Source organism: Coturnix japonica, chromosome 5 (genome assembly GCF_001577835.2).
Source record: "Coturnix japonica isolate 7356 chromosome 5, Coturnix japonica 2.1, whole genome shotgun sequence".
Classification (NCBI taxonomy): domain Eukaryota; kingdom Metazoa; phylum Chordata; class Aves; order Galliformes; family Phasianidae; genus Coturnix; species Coturnix japonica.
The window spans coordinates 8,114,796-8,133,614 of record NC_029520.1 but is presented as its reverse complement, the minus strand read 5'-3'; the positions used below and the strand labels follow the sequence as shown (position 1 = coordinate 8,133,614).

Below are 18,819 nucleotides of genomic sequence, written 5' to 3'. Positions count from 1 at the left end.
TGTGTGAGGACATAAGTTGTCATTTGATTGTTCTGTTTTCTCATGGAGCATAAGGAAGGATATTTGGAGGAATGGACATCTCTACATTATTTTTAATGATGATATTAACCAAACATCTCCCTGGGAAGAGGACTTGCACTCTGACATTCCATGTCTCTATTCAGTTATTTCAGAACACAACATTTCTTAAGTTAGAAGTCTTCATTTTTTCTTTTCCCTGACTCACTGTTCTCAGATAAATAAATCCTAATACCTCATGGGTACCATGGCTAATATATACGTAATTTTATAATCAGTTTAGCTCAAGAATCTACTGTCTAATTGTCCATATGAAAAACCAGAACAGGAGAGTAGGACTTTACCTGCACACAGTGTTCCACAACAGGATGTGAACTCTTATGTGGTTTGCTGAGACGGCCGGTGAAAAAGCAGTCCTGGCAAAGGTCAAAATTCAGGCACTTCAGACAGCGATACCTGTAAAAGTAAAGAAAAGGATTAAGTTACTTTCTTGCAACTGAGAACTCAATGTAAGTGAGCCTGACTACTAGAAATTCACATCCCTGCATTCTAAAATGCAGAGAAGCACCTAAGTTAGAATAAAGATTTTCACCTGCATTTTCTGAATAGCAAGCATTATCTTGTGCACGTGATAATGGAGTAATCTCCAGAACCCAGTCATGATCTTTGGTATTATTAATTTGCTGCAATGAAATTCAGTCCAAAAAAACCCCAAACAAACAGTTGTTCTAGTATCACTTTTGAAAATACGGTGACATCTGCATGTTTCTTATAGCTTACCTCTATCTGCTGCTCTCGTTGAACTGTAAGGTTACTACATTATTCATGTAGAATTTGTAACTTCACAAAAACTTAAAAAAATAAACACATACCCTCTAAACTTGCTGTCAGTGAGAAGACAGTAGCAGTAAAACACTGCTCTATGCATTCTGGTCCATAGGTAATGTCTATTTTTTAATCAGGAGGCATTTTTACTTAGATGAATAAGGTCATAGGATGGCTAACTTAACTAGTCAGTTAATATGCCCAGCTGATTATGGGATAAAGAACTACAAAATGAGATACAGAAGTTAAATTCTTGGATTTAACGCTGATCCTCAAGTTTACTTTCTGTAAGTGTCCATAATAATGCCTCTGCCAGTGAAATGAAGTGAAACTGGTTGAAGCCTGAGCCAGGCTGGAGTCTGAGATAGTCCTCTCTTTCCCACATCTGATTTGTTATGTCCCATGTCTATAGCTTAATATAGTATTTTAAGCCTGCAGAGTTTAGAGTATAAGCCTACAAAGTAAGTACTTTCTAGGTGGATACTGTAGTAGTTACAGTAGTTACTGACATACCACCTGTGGCCTGTAATGGGGAAAGTCTTGCAGACTCTACATCTAATGTGGTGAGAAACCATTTCTGTGGCTGATAATCTGTAACACGTAGGGAGCCATTGCAGAAGAGCAGGACACGATTTCAGCCAAGACAGGAATTTTTCTTCAACAATTCCTGAATTCAGAACCTGGAAAAAATATACATCTCAAGTTCAGCCATTTCCTTGAAAACAACTGGTATCATATCTACAGCTCTTACTAAAACTTCTTATATTGGACTCTGCTAGCAGAGATTTTTTTCATTCATATAAAATACTACTAGGTTTAAAAGGTTTAGAATAACATCAGACGTTTGAATCTGCTTTAGCAACACTTACATGCAGCAGTTCCCGCAACCTTTAAGCTCAGGCAAAATGAATACACATAGATACCAATATCAGGCATTATTCAGACTAAGAATAGCTAGAGAATTTGATTATTGTGCCTACTTTGTATGGCAGATCCCAAAGTCCACAGAGTGTCCTGCTGACATCAGTGCCATAATAGAATCAAACACAGGAAGCATCAATGAAGTATGTTCTTCTTTTGGATTAGAATGTGTTTTTTGAGATCAAAAAAAGGAAACTAGAATCCCAGTAAAGCTTGAAGAGTCTTCTAGCTACTTAGTCTCAAAATATCCGCATGATTATTACAAAGTATCAAGTCAACCTCTAAAAACAACTCTCCTTGAATTGTCAAATCTAGCAGGCACTGGGTGACTGCTGACTATACTTTCCCCAACGGAGAAAGGAAAAAGAGGAGGAAAGCAAATTAAGAATGAAATTATAGCAATTTATTATCCTTAACAGCTAAAACTGGAAGGATGGAGGAAATATAAAGCTCATTTTCATGGCTGTGAGAAACACAGTTAAATATGTCCTGTTTAAATTGTCAATTGACAATGACAAGTAATTTGAAAGAAAATGCATAATAAGCAATGGGAGAATATGTAGCCAATACGTCTCTCGCAGTTCATTTCTTCTCCATCTTGAGCATTTAATTCAGGTGGAAGCCTTTGCGCTGCTCCATGCGCTGGGCTAGCTTTACCTTTTATAATTCTTCAAGAGTTTTTTGTCTAATATTTAAAAAATCCCTAATGACTTCTTGGATCAAATATCAATCAAACATCAAATCCACTGTGGGAAAACAAAGGAAGAAACAAATGAGGATTCCTGCCTTCTCTTGAGTGGAAGCTGGACTTCTTCTTCTTCTTCTTCTTGTTTTTTTCTTTCTTTCTTGTTTTTTTTTTTTTTTTTTTAAATAATTTAATTGAAAGTACCTGCTTTAGGTAAGTCTAGACAATTAAGTCTAACATAGTACTCGACACAAAAAAGAAATACACTGCTGGGTTTAGGGATACAGCACAACTTGTGAGGCTGTAGGGATAGAATGGCTCAACTAAAAATCCCTGTAGATGGTTTAAAAATAGTTAGGAGGGGAAGGAAAATAATGTAATTAACTGAGTGCAAGTTATAAATGACAACAGCACAGTAACTGCAAACTAATTTCTAGTCCTACATTTCATTGTACATATAATGAGAGATACTCCAGATTTGTGCACCATTTTGTACTACAATATAAAGTTCCACTAGCACTGTGGAATCAATGCATACTTCAAAAGTAGGGTTTTTTCTCATTTCAGATACAAAGAGAAATAACATACTTTGGCCAAGAAAGTTGCATAAATGTTATACTATAAAATGTATCGTAACTCATAACCAGTAGGAAGAATGAACTATGGCTGCTTAAAAGTCACATCCAGTACAATAGAGGGATGATTAATTAGAATCCATTAAATAGATGACATTACTGCTTGCTGATTTTGTATTTACTGAAAAATCTCATTTATAATACAGTCTGCCTTTAATTAATAGAGAGTTGCAGCCGTAAGCTTCCCAAAAGACATGTTTCTTGGCACAAAACTACTCTGCATAAAACACAAAATTAAGATCAACACCACAGCATGTAAAAGCTTTAAAGGGAACATTTCAGTTTGCACAAAGCCTGCAGAACGTTGGAGTCCAAAATTAACATTTCCACATGTAAACTTATTTCACTGTCTCCTTTTTTTGGGAACACAACAACATTCTATTCGTCTCAATACATAAATACTACCTTATCTTTTTTAATACTCAGTTTTACATACATGAGCTCATGTGTACAGTTTGCGTATGCCTAACATCTGCAGTAATGGTCTTAGTACTCCGAGTTACACTGCAATGTACCCGTGGGTGGCAGAATGGGCTTACCATCAGATGCACAAAATCATTACCTGTATCAGATCGTAGGATAATCGTTCCAGAACTTCCTGTGTGCTTTCATTAATTTAACTTCCCAGCTACCATTCTGGAATGTCACAGGTATAGAGAAGACAATCCCTTCGGGAATGCGGAATTGACCTGCAGAAGAAGGAAATAATTACCCAAACTTATTATTTATGATTATAAACCACATTTTCAGCAGTGACAGGATTATGCCCTGCAAATTTGCAGAAGTCTGTAACTGTGCAAGATCTCGGTGACGGCACAAATCACACACTACAGGGCTTCCCTTTGACTGTAATGCTGAACTTTAGTTTGATGGACACAGAACAATTTTACATTTTAAAAAGTGGAAAATATAAATCTTTCATACAAGGTTTAAATGGCTGTTGTGTAATACTCCTTTTTTTGGTCCACTTATCTTCACAAGAAGAACATGTTTTATACACCTTTGGCTCTAACAATTGCGAAGATTTCATGAGCAAACGACATGTAAGAAAAAAATCACTTAAAAGACTAAGTGACAATCTGCAACAAGATGGTATTAACCTAAGAGACACCTTTAAGAAATGAATATCAAATAGCATAATTGTGCAGATTTGCAGGCTCTTATAGTGAAAAAAAAATCTCAATCTCTAATGATACTATGATTAAATTAAAAACAAAACAAAACAAAACAAAAAAAAAAAAAAAAAAGGAAAAAAACCCAAAACCAACAAACCACATTTCAAAAATTGGGAAAGGCTCCAAGGAAAATATTATGGAAAATGTAAAGCAAAAGGAGACTTACCTTAGCTAGGAATTTCCATACAAACAATCTCTCAAGGAGGAGAACCATGAAACCGGTGTCTTCGTGCAGTGGCTACTGCATGAGCAGGTAACATTCCTGCACAATGGCAGACACGGGAACTTAATGAACTCTGTGCAGACATAAATTCTGAATCGATCCATTTGCTGACAACAAAAAAGGCAGAGGGAGGGGGGGGGGGAGGAAGCCCTGAAATGACTGTAGGTAGAGTAGCTTTCTAGAGGACTACGGAACTAGAATCAAGTGAAGATAACAGTTATAATTTATTCAGACTTTGCTGAAGGCAAAGCACTTGAAGGCAGAAAATAAGGTCTAATAAAAAATAGCCAAAGAGGTGACAGCAAGCATCATTTGTCTGTGAAAGGCCATTTACTCAAGTTATGACCTCTATTATTTATTACATTTATATTTGTTACTGTCTTACATAAGAATCCAGCCATACACCAAAATCCCTGCTAGGCACAATACCAGTAAAGAACAAAAGAAATATCTGCTACCCAGTAAACTCTGGAAGGCTTACACCAGAGCGGGAGCCCTGAACATTCAGGCCTGAATACTTGTTTGGAGTGAGAGGGCAGCTGATGTTACATCTTTTCCCTGCTATTTCTTTTTCGTCTATAAGATATTTAGATACCATGTATCCTTCTAACAAACATTAACAAATCTTCTTAAGGAAAACTGACAATACCGGTTCCCTTGGACTATAGACTCAATGAAATTCAGGTACAAGATGAAGATACAGGTTTAGTGTCGTTTCAAAGTCTTTTCATGCATATCAGACATCTAATTCACTATCTGGCTTTTCATTGCTTCTTAAAGTCTGCTATGTAGGAATATATTGTTCCATACAAAGTTGGCAGAGGAATCAGACCTACATATAGCAGCAGCAACTATTTAACTTCTTTCAAAAACTTAGTACTTCAGCTCAAGTTTTCCTTTATGTACAGCGCTAACCAAACACAAATCTTGAAAACAGTCATATTTCTTGATGTGCATTAGAAAGTTCAGATAAGCACAGATGTAGAGAAGTTATTTAGTTTTAGTTTAAAAAAAAATCTGTCTAGTACTTACCTATTGTAAATCAAATTCAACAAAGGACATAAAAAATTAGCAGGGCCCCAATTAGCACTGTCACATCTGTGAAACTTTGCATGTGACAAATCAATGTAGGTACAGCCAGTAATGTTGCCCCAAACAATCACATCTTTAAGCCCTGCAATAGAAGAAAATACATGCATTATCAAAGAGAAAGACAAATTTTTTCACTGTAAAAGTTGATCTGGGTGAATTCTGGAAGTCCTCTTGAAAATGAAGTATTTTTCATTTCAGTTTTCCATCTTACATAGCAAACATATTTTCATCTGAAAAATGCAAAAAAGTTCTCCATAACATTATATGAAACCTCAACATAATCTTTAATGGAACTTTAATTAATATCATGTTATTACATATAATAAACAAAACCCAGTACATATTTATCTGTAAGAAAACAAAACAAATCATACTACAAACTTACAACAACCTTCCATTTCAAGGTCTGTACAAGCAAATGCTGACTGCTTAAAAGAAATCTATTACAAATATTTCAAAACTGTTACAGCATTTGTACCAAAAAAAAAAAAAAAAACCTTAAATAAACTGTTGACAGACAATTCTACCTGCTAACTTATTTTTCTATATTATAAGGCTCCCAAATATCACTGTCACTGACAACCAGCTCCTACCACTGTAGTACTTGAGAGAATCTTGATGCTCAGCAGACTGTTGGAACACAGCCCTGCTGTGCTGTCCAGAACTCTGTGAATATGACCAAGTTATGGCAACTCATCTGAAAAAAAAAACCAAACAAAAACCAAAAAACCAAATAATGCTACAACACGATTTCCCTTCACTCTTATTAATTTTCATGCTTATTCACAGCTAGTTTGTGTCTCTCCAAAACAACACGATGCTGACTGCAAATGCAATTGTAACTTCTATATCCTAATCTGCCACACGGCTCGGTCCAGCTTAGTATATTTTCAACACAGTATAGACAAAAGAATAGATGGACAATGAATAAGAGTTAGCAAGAAAACTGATTTTTATGGGATCAGGCAGAGATTCAGACATCAGTAAGCAAAGAGAATAGTAGCACATGCTAGTCAAACACTGCCATTCTGTACAGCTGTGTAATTCAGTGGGTGCACAGCTGTGCTTGCATTTTTGCATAGACATCCACTGTACTGTTCTATAAAGTATGTGCTCTCAAAGATGCCTAGCCACGGAATACCCCAAATGCTCCCAGAACACACAAATACTTGCCTGCTGGGTTCATATTCAGCTTCCTGGCCAGCATGGCTTTAGCTGCACTTACTTGAGTTCCCATCCATTCATTTTACAAACACCAAGAAGCCACTGCTAATGCAAACATCTCCCCAGATGGTTTTAATATTTGTTCGCATGTTAACATTTATATGTTACAGTTATACACATTATTTCCTTTCAATACATAATTACAAAGTGTTTAAAACTTATCCATACACCAGTGTGAAAATAAACAAACAAACAAACAAACAAACAAACCAACACAACAAAGGCAGACTGACAAAAATTACTGCCATAATTTGCTCAATTCTCTTAGTGGTACTGAGCACAGAAATGCTGCAATCAGCAAGGAATCCTGGGATTCATTTAGAATGTAAGTAGATACGAAGTAGATACCCTCTGTGGGACGAAAGTAGGCTACAGAGGTTAACTGCTACTCACTGGGGTGTCAAGCAAAATATAATGGGTAAAAACATCACAGTGCTGTCTGTCTTGTTAAGTAGTACTGCATTTTTTCCCCCCATTCTTTTAGAAAGGGTCCACACTGTGGATGCAGCAATATGTAAAAGTGTCTTCAAGTAGAATGAACAAATGGGAATACAGCAAAGTACTCAGAGAGGCCTGTCCATACTGTAAACAAATACGTGAGATTCAATTTTATGCTCCTATTGTAATGCAAAGCCCTTGAGTGCCAGAAATGCTCCTGATGGCAGAGCAAGCATATACAGAACATGCAAAAAACTACTGAGCAGCAGGCCGAATAGCCACATATGCTCAGTAAGAAATGATGAACTTCAGCTTCCTATCAACTAAACAAAGTTTTACATGGCTCTCATTTTATGCCCATATCCTGTAGTAAGACTGACAAGAATAGCAGAATCACAACATGCAGATTTCCCCTCAGGCTGGCACTCATAGCCAAAGGCTCTGCCGTGCCTGTGCTTGCCTACCCACTTGCTAATACAGAACAGTAAGACCCACTAGAAGTGAGTGCGCTCCTTCCTCATGGAGTGCTGGGCCCCTACATCTGGATCTGTGCTCCTTACCTGCCACTTGTTGGGGTGCCAAACCACCTTGTGCACGCTGAAGGCTGGCAGCTTAGCCTGGAGGTAGTCAGCCAGTGGCTTGGCTCTGGCATACTGTGGGCAGCCTGCCCTACCTGTGGGAGCAGCAACAGCATGGCTAAAAGAATGCTCTGTGATGCTAGCTGATACAAACAAGTCTAATGCTTTTTGAATGGTTCCAGATTCACACAGAGCCTGAATGACCAGTATCACACGAGTTCTCAGAAAGCATCGGGGCAAGTAAATTAAACAGCAAAAAAAGGATAAATTCAGAGGCCAAACAAGCCTCAATTCAGCAAGAGTATTTCAGACATATCACTTTTGGCAACTACGCTAGCTGGGATGGATGAAGACAAGAATGTGAGCGCTCTTCAAGCTGGATTACAGTGAGAAAAATATCTTACACATGTTATTAGTATTTAAATCTTGTTTGAATATGTGTGTCTTAAAAATCACAGAGGGAATGTCCATGCATAAAAGATGTATTGTGGTTTTAGGATCTAGATGTTACGTGAGATAAGGGCAGTACAAGACAGTCTCTTTCCAGTTCCTAGCAGGAAGGCTGCTGGTAGCATAGGATGTTAGACCACTCTGCAGCACTGCATATTCTGACTGGATCTCCATCACTGTGTTTTGTTTTGGTCAGGTTCCCTGACATGCCTCTGTTTTACCTGTGTGTAAAAAGGAGGTAATAAATCTAGTTTAAATGATGAAGTATTTTGATTTATCATGATGAGAAATACTGATCAACAGCCAGGGACTATTTCCTTTTACTTTAGTAAGGAAAAATTAAGATGAAAACAAGTTTTGATTTTGTCCATGCAGCAAAGATTTATGGTGAGTGCTTCATCAGAAAAACTTCTTTGATGGTTATAATTTTCTCAATAGGAGAGCAGATGGTCATATATTTAAGGAAGCACCAGATAGGGAATCAGGAGATCAGAGTTCTGTTCCTGGCTGTGCAGCAATGTTCCTATGTCACCTTGGGGACACACATTTTTCCTCTTTTTTTCATTAATCTTTTAAGTAGCGGAAATAATATTTACTTGTTGCAGAAGGAGGGGACAGTTGAGAGACTAAATTGATGCTGAAAAAGTTCTTTGAAGCTCTAGGAAGAACGTATGCAAGATCTGCAAAGCAGATTGTTTGGAAGAAAGTTTGGAAGAAAGTTTGGAAGAAAGGATGCTACATAATTTCACATAGCCATATGTGTATGACCTTCCCTCTTCTCAGAACATCCCATACCTCTTCATACAGTTTTGCAGAAGTGAATAAATGGATTAATCTGTATTCCATATTTGCTAGAAAGATAAACAGCTGCCAGTGAGAACCTGACCAAAGAACAGACTTTATTAATGAGAGAGACATTATTTATGCCCAAGAGAGCAATAGGCTTGTTGATACTGTTTGTCCCAACATACTTTTACATTAGGGGCAGAATAACATCTCTGATGGCTTTTATTCTGAATAAATATTGGTCTTCTTGCAAGCTGAACATTCAGTACAAACTTAAGTATCCTCTTCTAAGAATAAATCTTGTGCCAAAGTCCCCCCAAAATGTCTACTTTTTAGAAACCAGTCAGTAACGTCTCTGATTATACAGAACTGTCATCTAAAGCCCATTAAAATGAGATAGACTTCAAAGGATTTTGAATCAAAGACCTAGCAAGCAACTGTCATTTATTCTGAATCCTATGCCCAGTAAGTAAATGACCCTACCTTCCCTAATAACTATTTGGCATCAGAGGTGTAATGCTTTCACCACAGAACAAAGAGTTTCTTCTTTCAGAAAGAAGGTGTAAGCTTTGGGTTGAAGTTGAATTATAGCACAATCATGATTTGTGCCATTTGTTGTAAGAGTTAAAAAAAAACAGACCATGATAAAGCTTTTCCCACCCCCTCCCCTTTATGTCTCCATTTTTCTTGTTTCAAGATTCTATATCCCTGCTAAGGGTTTGAACCCCATTCAAAGCCAGTTCTGGTAAAAGGGAACAAGAAACACCACAGAAAAAATGCTTCAAAACATTAGTCTGCCTCATACAGCAACAATGAAGACAGAGGAAGAACAAGAAAAAAAATTATCTGAGCAAAGGTCTTTACCATCAGTACAGAACACGGTTTTCCTACATGACATTATTTCTCTGATCCCTTCACAAATGAAGTTGCCTCTAACCTTTTTAGACAGATTTCTTCCAGTTGTTCTGGAAGATGCTGTGTGTTGGGTAGCTGCATGGGAGGAAACATTTGCGGTTTTCAGGACAAGGCAAGATACGGTATGGGACAAAAAAAAGACATGAAATGTATTGTGAACAAAAGCAAATTTTTTGTTTGTTTGTTTAGTTTTGTAAGAACATGCTTCTGAGTTAAACTGATTGCTTCCGCTGCCTGTTTCCTTAATGATAGCGTTAGCAGTAGTGTAAGAGAACTGCAGCTTGCTGAGAAGAATATCGTGATAATAAAGTCCACAGCATGTACATGTGAGCAGATTTACTTATTGGACTATCCTCACCCCAAACCCATGCAGTATGCTGTATTAAATGACAATGAAAAGGCTTGAATTCAAGGAAGAAGATGAGTTAAAAATTCTTTCTATAGAATTGTGCTATACAACTAACTGTATTCTATTGAGGAGGAAATTTAATGACTTTCACTTGACATATCAACTGAACTGAATGAAATATTTGAGACAGTAAGCAACCCAACATTTTGAATACATCAAAGTACTTTTCATCAGTGTACAATTGGTAACACGTGGTTTGAAACTGATCTGGCTCAACAGAATATAGTTTACATAATGCCAACATTACCATCTTCCCTATCTACAAGAATGTTTGTTGTTTCTTTCATATCCTCTTTTTGGCCATTTGAGTGACAGAATTGTAGTTAAAAGTTCAATAAAGTGTTTCACAGCAACACGAACACAGAAAGGAAGACAGCAAGGATTGAACTTATTTTACCAGTGCTCCCGATAATTCTTACAAGCATCTCTGGGTCCTGATGCGTTTACCAAGCTGCATTACATCATATTTGCAATAATGGACTGTCAAATACTGCTACCCATCTCTTCTATACATAGAGAACTAAAGCAATATAAAATAAACTACAATTTGTTCTCTAATATGGAACAAGCTTCCACCTCATTGATAAAAAGCAGATGTCTCTACTTTTTAGGTTTCTGGGTGTTGGGGTTTTTTTTGTGTTTTTGTTTTTTTTTCTTTTTTCCAAAGACACACAACAAACACATTACTCATTTTCCCAAGTACAACAACAAGCTCTGAGAACATTTGATTATTGGGGCAATTTAAGAAGTATCAAAAAGTGAACTTGTGCAACATTAAAGAGAGTAAACAGCGCTTGTTATATTCATGCAAAAGCACATCCTTCTGAGCCTTTAGATAAGCCCGAGACCCAGTTCTTTTTGGCTAAAAATTATACAGAAATCATGGCTTCCTTTAACCAAAAAAAGGTTTAGCTTTAATACAGTGCTCCACTAGTCAGACAGTTTCAACAATACTTGTTTACATGCAGAGCAGTTCAAAGCAGAAGAGGCTATTTCCAGATGGCACAGCTGAAACAGAACAGTCTATTCAGATTAGGAAGCCATTAAGCAGATGACAGGGTACATGCATTTTCCCACCTGTCTACTCATGTAAAGGTCAGACTGCAAAATTAGCATACAATAATTATATAGGGACTCAGAATAATGAGGAAGCTTGATACAGGAGCTGACATAACTCTGCTCTCAAGTTAAAAGTTGCAATAGTTGAAAGCAAACTACAGCCCTGTTTCTTACGACCAGCATGCTGACTTCACAAGCTAATGGAGAAGAACCTCATGACAGCTCACAAAGGACTCTGACAATTTCTTAGCTGTACTTTTGCCTTTCAAACAATACAAGGAGATAATGAAGTGAAACAGTACATGAAGTAACAAATTAGTAACTCCAGGAAAATGCTATGAAATTATTTTTATATGATTACTGAGTACAGGAGACAAAAAAGAAGTGAGTCAGAAATGGGCACTAGGGAATAATTTCTAACTTGCCCAAGATGTAAATTATCTCGAGGGATTTCTAAGGCAGACATGATGATTGAAAGGAAGTTAAGATCTTAAGTGTATCTAATCCCTTATTACAGCACTCAACATTTATTTCCAAATTAAATTTGGTTAAACATTACAAATTTGTTGTGTCAGTCCTTATTTTGATATCCTTCTTCCCACTCTAGCTGTCTATTAGCATAATGCACATTAATTATCAGTAAGCTGTATTTATGACAACATTGGCAAGCCAAGTGTTCTTCCCTTAGCAAAAAGCAGATTAAACACATTTCTTTATAACCTGTAATAGCTATTATGCTTAGGCACTACTCTTCTCCTGTCACCAAAATGCTGATGTCCCTTACAGAAAAAAAAAATACTTTTAAGACATGTTGCCTTTTGTAAATTCAGAGTATAATCATGTCTGCAAACAGGCTTGAAATTTCTCAGAAGATTCAAAGCAATACAGGATTCAAAGAACACCCTTGACTGGCAGAGCAGCCAGGTAGGCATAAGATGTGACTGCTTTTGAGTCCCAGCAGCCAAAACCTGACAGAAGTTTGGATGGATGGTGTCAGTAATATTACAAATAGCACATAATTTCCAACCACAGTTAGAAAGATTGGGCAGCACAGTGTTTAAACCTTCACTAGAAAACAGAATACACATCCTCTTAAAATGATACTCCTATGCTACAGAATCTGGGAGTAATACTTTTTGTTGAGCCTCCATTTCATTTTATAATGAAAACATTAAGACACCCGTTAAAGAAGTTAAAACTTGCACCTAAGTAAAGATTCCACAGACCCTGTAAGAAGCTACTCTGTGAATTCTTCATCACCAAAAAACATTTTCAAGTATGGAACAAGAATTTTATTCCTGCTTTTTTCTACTTAGCACATTGTCACAGACGTGGAAATAATTTTTGCTTCCGCAGTTAGAGGCATCATGCTTCAACACAACTACTATGCCATCTTTCACTACTCTTCTGGATTCTGTTCTTACAACCAAACACCCACGAGTTGCTGAAACTTGAGGGAAACCTGATACCCTTTATCAGTGACACAGGTGATGGGATTGAATGCACCCTATGCAAGTTACCTGATGGCACCAAGCTGAGCAGTGCATTTGATACTGCAGAAGGAAGAAATACCATCCAGAGTGACCTTGACAAACTCAAAAGGCAGGTCCACATGAACCTAATGAGGTTCAACAAAGCAAAGTGCGAGGTCTTGCACTTGGGTCACAATAATCCCAGGTATGTGTACAGACTGGGAAAAGAACTCAGTAGCAGTGCCAAGGAATTAGGGATCCTTGTAGATGAAAATCTTAACATAAGCCTGCAAAATCTTAACATAAGCAGCCCAGAAGGGCAACAGTACCCCAGGCAGCATCAGAAAATGAGTGGCCAGCGTGGCAAAGGAGAGGTCTATCACTGGTGAGGAGCTGGAACAGTCTGCGCAGTGAGGTCATGGATGCCCCATCCCTGGAGGTGTTTAAGGACAGCAAGGACAGGCCCTGGGCAATCTGTTCTAGTACTCGCTCTGGTGGTTGGCAACCCTGCTTGTAGCAGGGAATTGGAACCTGATGATTCTCGGGGTCCCTTCCAACCCAAACTGTTCTATGATAAAGGTTTCCAGAATAATAGTTTTAAGTATTTGAAGAGTCGAGGTTTACAGCCTTTTTTCCCCTCCATTTAGAATAAATGGTTTGAGTTTTAGACTACATAGAACACATTAGGGTGTTTCCTACAAAATAATTTAGTTCCATAATTTTTGTGCATTTGAGGAAAAGTGTGTATTAAAGCACACAAAGCTGACAGCTGGACAGACTGCAGACTGATCTAGATGGCCACAAGGTGGAAGCATAGCCCTACTTGAAAAAAGCTCAAGTATTTAACAGTTATGACATGTAAATATCTGATTTATCTAGAACTGCAAGTACAAGCAAAACATTCTGTGTTCACTAACAGCAAAATGCAGTGGTGGTAAATGGCTGCACGTTGTTATTAAATTATTTTCATACTGGAGTAACAAAAATTAAAAACATCATTAGTTGAAGGGCAATAAAAATTACAAGAATCCTTTACCTATTTTCAGTGAGAATAGGAGGAAAACATACATCTTACAGTGTAAATAAGGAAGATTTGAACAATATTCAGAGGGCAGTATAGTCACTGTTTGCAAAAGTATTCCAGTTAAGAAGCAACTCAGCAGCTTCCAAAACTTGACAGGGAAAAATCTCACGCTGTAAATAAACTTTCTTTTACATCTGTCATTAAGTGCCTCCATGTGAATAGAGAGCTCGTATAGTGGAAATATCACAAGTAGGGTATTGCACAGTTGAAACAATACAAGTATAATGTACAGTTGGAATAGTACAAATACAGTCGGAAATAAATAGCCAGAGGATAACTAAGGAAAAGGACTCACCAACTCCAAGGCCTTCAAGATAGGTGCTCACCAATGTCAAGGCTCACCACAAGAACTCCAGAAAGGAGCAATCTCCAGAAAGAAATGCTACCTTAGAGGTGGTCAGCCCTTACTTGGGATCTAGGAGAGGAACAGAATCTATTTCCACCCTTTCTAATAGCACAGCTGAATTACCTTCACCTGTGCTCCCACAGCTGACTCATTGCTTGCCCCAGATGGTTAATCAAGAGGTTCAGGCTGTGATCAACAGTTTCCCTTACAGAGCAACAAGATCTTGCTGATTGGATAACTGGTTTACATATGTTACAGAAAAAGAAATTGTACTGTATTTCAGGAATTTTTTACTGAAACATCGTATAAGTCTGTGGACTCCAAAAAAGAACACATTGGTGGCTAAGGGTAGATGAGAAAAACAGAATTTCTAGGAGATGGAGGTATGTATATACATCCATACTAGGGATTATGACCCATGTGAAGTGACACTTCATTTTTAAACACGCTTTTCAGCAACTATTACAAGGGGTAGTAATTCTATTACTAGGTTTTACAGACAGAAATAAGAAAAAAAATTCTTGCAATTCAAAATTTATTCTTGATCTGTGGACGTAGTGATGTGGGAATCTGGATCTTTAACTCTACCATTCCACTCAATAATTGCTAGCAATGGAACGATTTATAGCATAGAGTTCTACCAAGGGTGATTTGAGGGAAATAAAAAATTATGAACCTAAGTTTTATCAGCATAGATCATTCACTTCTTCTGAGGCCAGTTGTATAAATGTCTTCCTCCCCTTATTCAGTTCATCCTTCTTAGTACTGAATTGACTGGATTTTTATCATCTCTACAGAAAATACAAAAGTTACATCAGATGAGTTATGACAAATAAGGGAGTAAATTTCTAGATTGGTTTCTGTGAACCAGCTATTTCAGAACATCTGTATTGTTGTGACCATACAGGACAATAAGCACTCTAAAGTCAAGGCACCATCTGCATGATTAGAGATTATCTCAGCTATCAGTATCAGAACCAGGCCTTTTAACATCGACTAGATGTTGCTGAATGATTGCATCACACGATTAGTAGTTCACTCATCTTCTAGCTATCTAATTCATGGTTAATGAGTGCTCTTCAATAACTCATTACCATTGGGAATGAATTCATAAATCACCCCCTATTAATGTAGGAGCTTACTGTCTGAAGAAAAAGGCTGTGTAATGATGTGGTTTTTATGCTCGTCATCTGTTAAGAAACTAGCAGAACCATGGGGGGAAAAGAAAGCCACAGAACAAATTACACTACCTTGCCCCCGAGCATTTTCTTTTTTTCTTGGTACAAGGAGATTCTCACTTAAGCATATGACAGGACAGCAACTAGTCTCCTTTTTCACAAGGCTTTCCGAATTTTTTCCTCCCGTTCCTTGAGAGTTCACATATACTGCTTCTATCTAATCATATTTTTTCTTCGGTAAAATTTCATCATCTTCTAACTTTGCTTTTTTCCCCTCCTCCAGACCTCACTGACCAACATAGATGGATTAAAATCAAGAACTTAAACTAATAAAATAAATCCTTACCTCTTCCTTTAAATGAGACAAGAACGCAGTGACTTCTATACAGCTGAACAGGGGGAAAATAGATGACACATGGTGTCCAGCACTTGAGTTTGAACATCAGACTGATTTGTCAGTTCTCACCAGGGCCAACTGTAACATGAGAAAGATGCTTTCAGACAGGTCAGTGCAGAGTAGACATCAGTCCTGGGCAATAAGCATGCAAACTAGTACAGTAAGGTTAAAGGATTTAATTTCAAGGACTGCAGAAAGCACAAACCTCATGACACATCAAGTCAGTTCTTTTCTGTGGCTGATATCCAGTCTGCATAAGCACTGCCCTACAAAGCAAAGTGTCAAAGTCAGTGTCAAGCATTTTTGCAATGACTGCAACATAGATTTAGCAAATGATTATGCATGAGAGCCTCAGCTGAAAATCTCCTCCCAGGTAAAGTGCTCCCATTAGGTATTGAAAGGAGCCTAATTGCCAGGAGGTGTTGAGGGAGATGCACTCTGGGGTCTAGCACTGAACAAATCTTGATTCCCTGTAGTACTAAAGTTTTGTCTACAGCATGCAAAATGAAATGCTGTTTAGGGACATCTGCTCCTCACAAGTGAATTAGATCTGAATCTCAGTTCAACAGTTTCAGCATAGCCCTGCAGCATGCTCAGGATTAAGCCCCTAGAAAACAGTACCACAAGTAGATGAATGCAGAATCCAAATGGGCAGAAATGCCTAATTATTCCTCATTATGGCCCTGTATATTCAAGGTGGTTTGATTTAATATTTTTCATGTAGCCTATAACTTTGCAGAGTTCATTCAAAATGTGACATTTCTGACAGAGATTAAAGGGGCTATGGGTGCCCTCAGCTCTTGTATCAGCATATACTAATATATCCATCATAGACAAATACCACATACGTCTTCTGCACAATGAATACACTTCATATTGTGTTACATTATTAATGCCATTAGAGTGCTTATTGTCCTGAATGGTCACCACAATACAGATGATCTGAAATAGCTAGTTCACAGAAACCAATCTAAAAATTTATACCTTTCTTTATCTTAACTCATCTTATGTAACTTCTGTATTTTCCATAGAGATAATAAAAATCCAGTCAACTCAGTACTAAAAAAGAAGAATAAACTGAATAAGGTAGAAAAATATATAAGAGTGGGTACAGGTAAAAAGCCTTTCAAGTTAAGCTAGCATCATTGTGTGGATGTGAATAAGATTATATTATTAACAAATGATCAAAGATATCACTGAAATGACATTATGGAAGTTTCCATGGTCAAATTGTTATTTTGGAAGAACAGGAAAGAAAAAAAAAAGGATGAGTCTGTAACAAAAGTTTACCTATCCCCTCCTGAAACTCAGGAAGAAGTGACCAGGAAACTTGTTTTGAGCTTGCACAGGAAGATAAAGGGACCTGCAACATGGTGGAACACCTGTTAAAGACCCTCAGTGAAGGAGTCTTCCTGCAGTACCTCACTGAATCATTTTAAGAACTAAATACTACAGCAATGAGGCCTGTGGCTGGTCAGACACAGGAAAACAGCATGACAATCTATGAAACAGCTAGAGTACAATGGGGACATCTTTAAATTCAAAAGGGGAAAGAATATGGGAGCATGTGGTTTAGATTCATACAACTGAAGGGGGCAGTTAGAACATAGACAAGGTAAGAGCAATCACAGAGATCACTCTTAACAAAAGGAAGAGTAAGCCCAAGCAGAATAACTGTACTGGACATCCCTCTGCTATCTCATGAGTGGAGTTATTTTTTAATACTACATATAGCATAAATGGCATTATGTTGCAAGTAAAAGGTAACATGCATTGTAATAACCCTCAGGAGCAAATTAGCCCAAACAAAGGAAAGATATTCATAAAACTTAAGAGCCTCAAATCTTGGGCAGACAGGCATACGTATATGTGCACGCTGATATTTGTCTAGCATACAAATATGATTGAGGTGGCTGTAGTGAGAAAGAGTTTCACAACTAGTAAAAAAGAAAAAATAGAAGCAGAGAAAGCATCCCTGTATTTACACAGAAGGGCAAAGAAAAGTATAGTCCATTACTAAGAGGTAAGGGAGAGATAGTTAATGCAGAAAGAATCATAAACTACACTACTTTCAAGATATGGCAGCCTAGAAATCAAATAACAGGGTTTATTGCCAACCCTAATCACAGGTATTGTTCCAGCCACTGCAAATAAGAATTACACTAACAAGAAAGCAAACTAAGAATAGACTTGCTGAGGTGTTCTAGATCCTTCACGTAAAGAAAACACACTAAATTATCAACATCTCCACAACCATGAACATCAAACGTCTACTCTAAAACCAACTATCAAGTATTTTAGCCAATGTGATGATTCCAAAAGACAAGCCTTCAAGGAAAACCATGACAGCCAGAACAACCAGTACAGTTTGCAAATTGGAGGCTTTATTGGAACTGATACCAGTGAAAATCTTGCTAATTTACGTGGAGTCTGAGTCTGGCCAAAATGGAAAGGAAAGTTGATTTTGCCTTGTTTTGATCCAACATATAACAAAGTAGCATACAGATAGTCTAAATATCTCCCTGATTTAAGAAAGCTGCTTAGCTTAATAGAGAGTTAACCTCCTTAGCTGTAAATTGCCTCTAGTTTTAATGACCCAACTCACAGTAAATTTATGCAAAATACTCTCTGGTGCTTCTGGAGAACACAAGTAACACCTGCTCCCAAGTTGACATAATGTCTCTCCCACAAGAAGCAGAAGCGTACAAAAAGCCACCTGCAACTCTATTTTTCTATCACCCATAATATAGGTAATATGCCAGACTTTATCCCTTCAAGGACTGGTTTATCAAATATCACTCTCAGTTTTTTGTTGTTGTTGTTTTTTGTTTGTTTGTTGTTTTTTTTTTTAATAAACAAAGACCTGCTCAGCAGCCACTATTATGTTTCTTGCCTCCAATAATCCAGCT

General features: G+C 37.4%; 1 long non-coding RNA gene and 1 pseudogene across 1 annotated transcript; both read right to left on the bottom strand.

Annotated features, from left to right (window-relative positions):
* Positions 1-3,651: 3,651 nt before the first annotated feature.
* Positions 3,652-6,811, bottom strand: LOC107314484 (annotated as a pseudogene).
* Positions 6,812-14,756: 7,945 nt separating this feature from the next.
* Positions 14,757-16,178, bottom strand: LOC107314487. The gene is made up of 3 exons (XR_001555466.2): positions 16,116-16,178; positions 15,860-15,988; positions 14,757-15,126 (listed from the first exon to the last, which is right to left on the bottom strand). It is a non-coding gene; the product is annotated as an uncharacterized LOC107314487 (long non-coding RNA).
* Between the last annotated feature and the right edge of the window lie 2,641 nt (positions 16,179-18,819).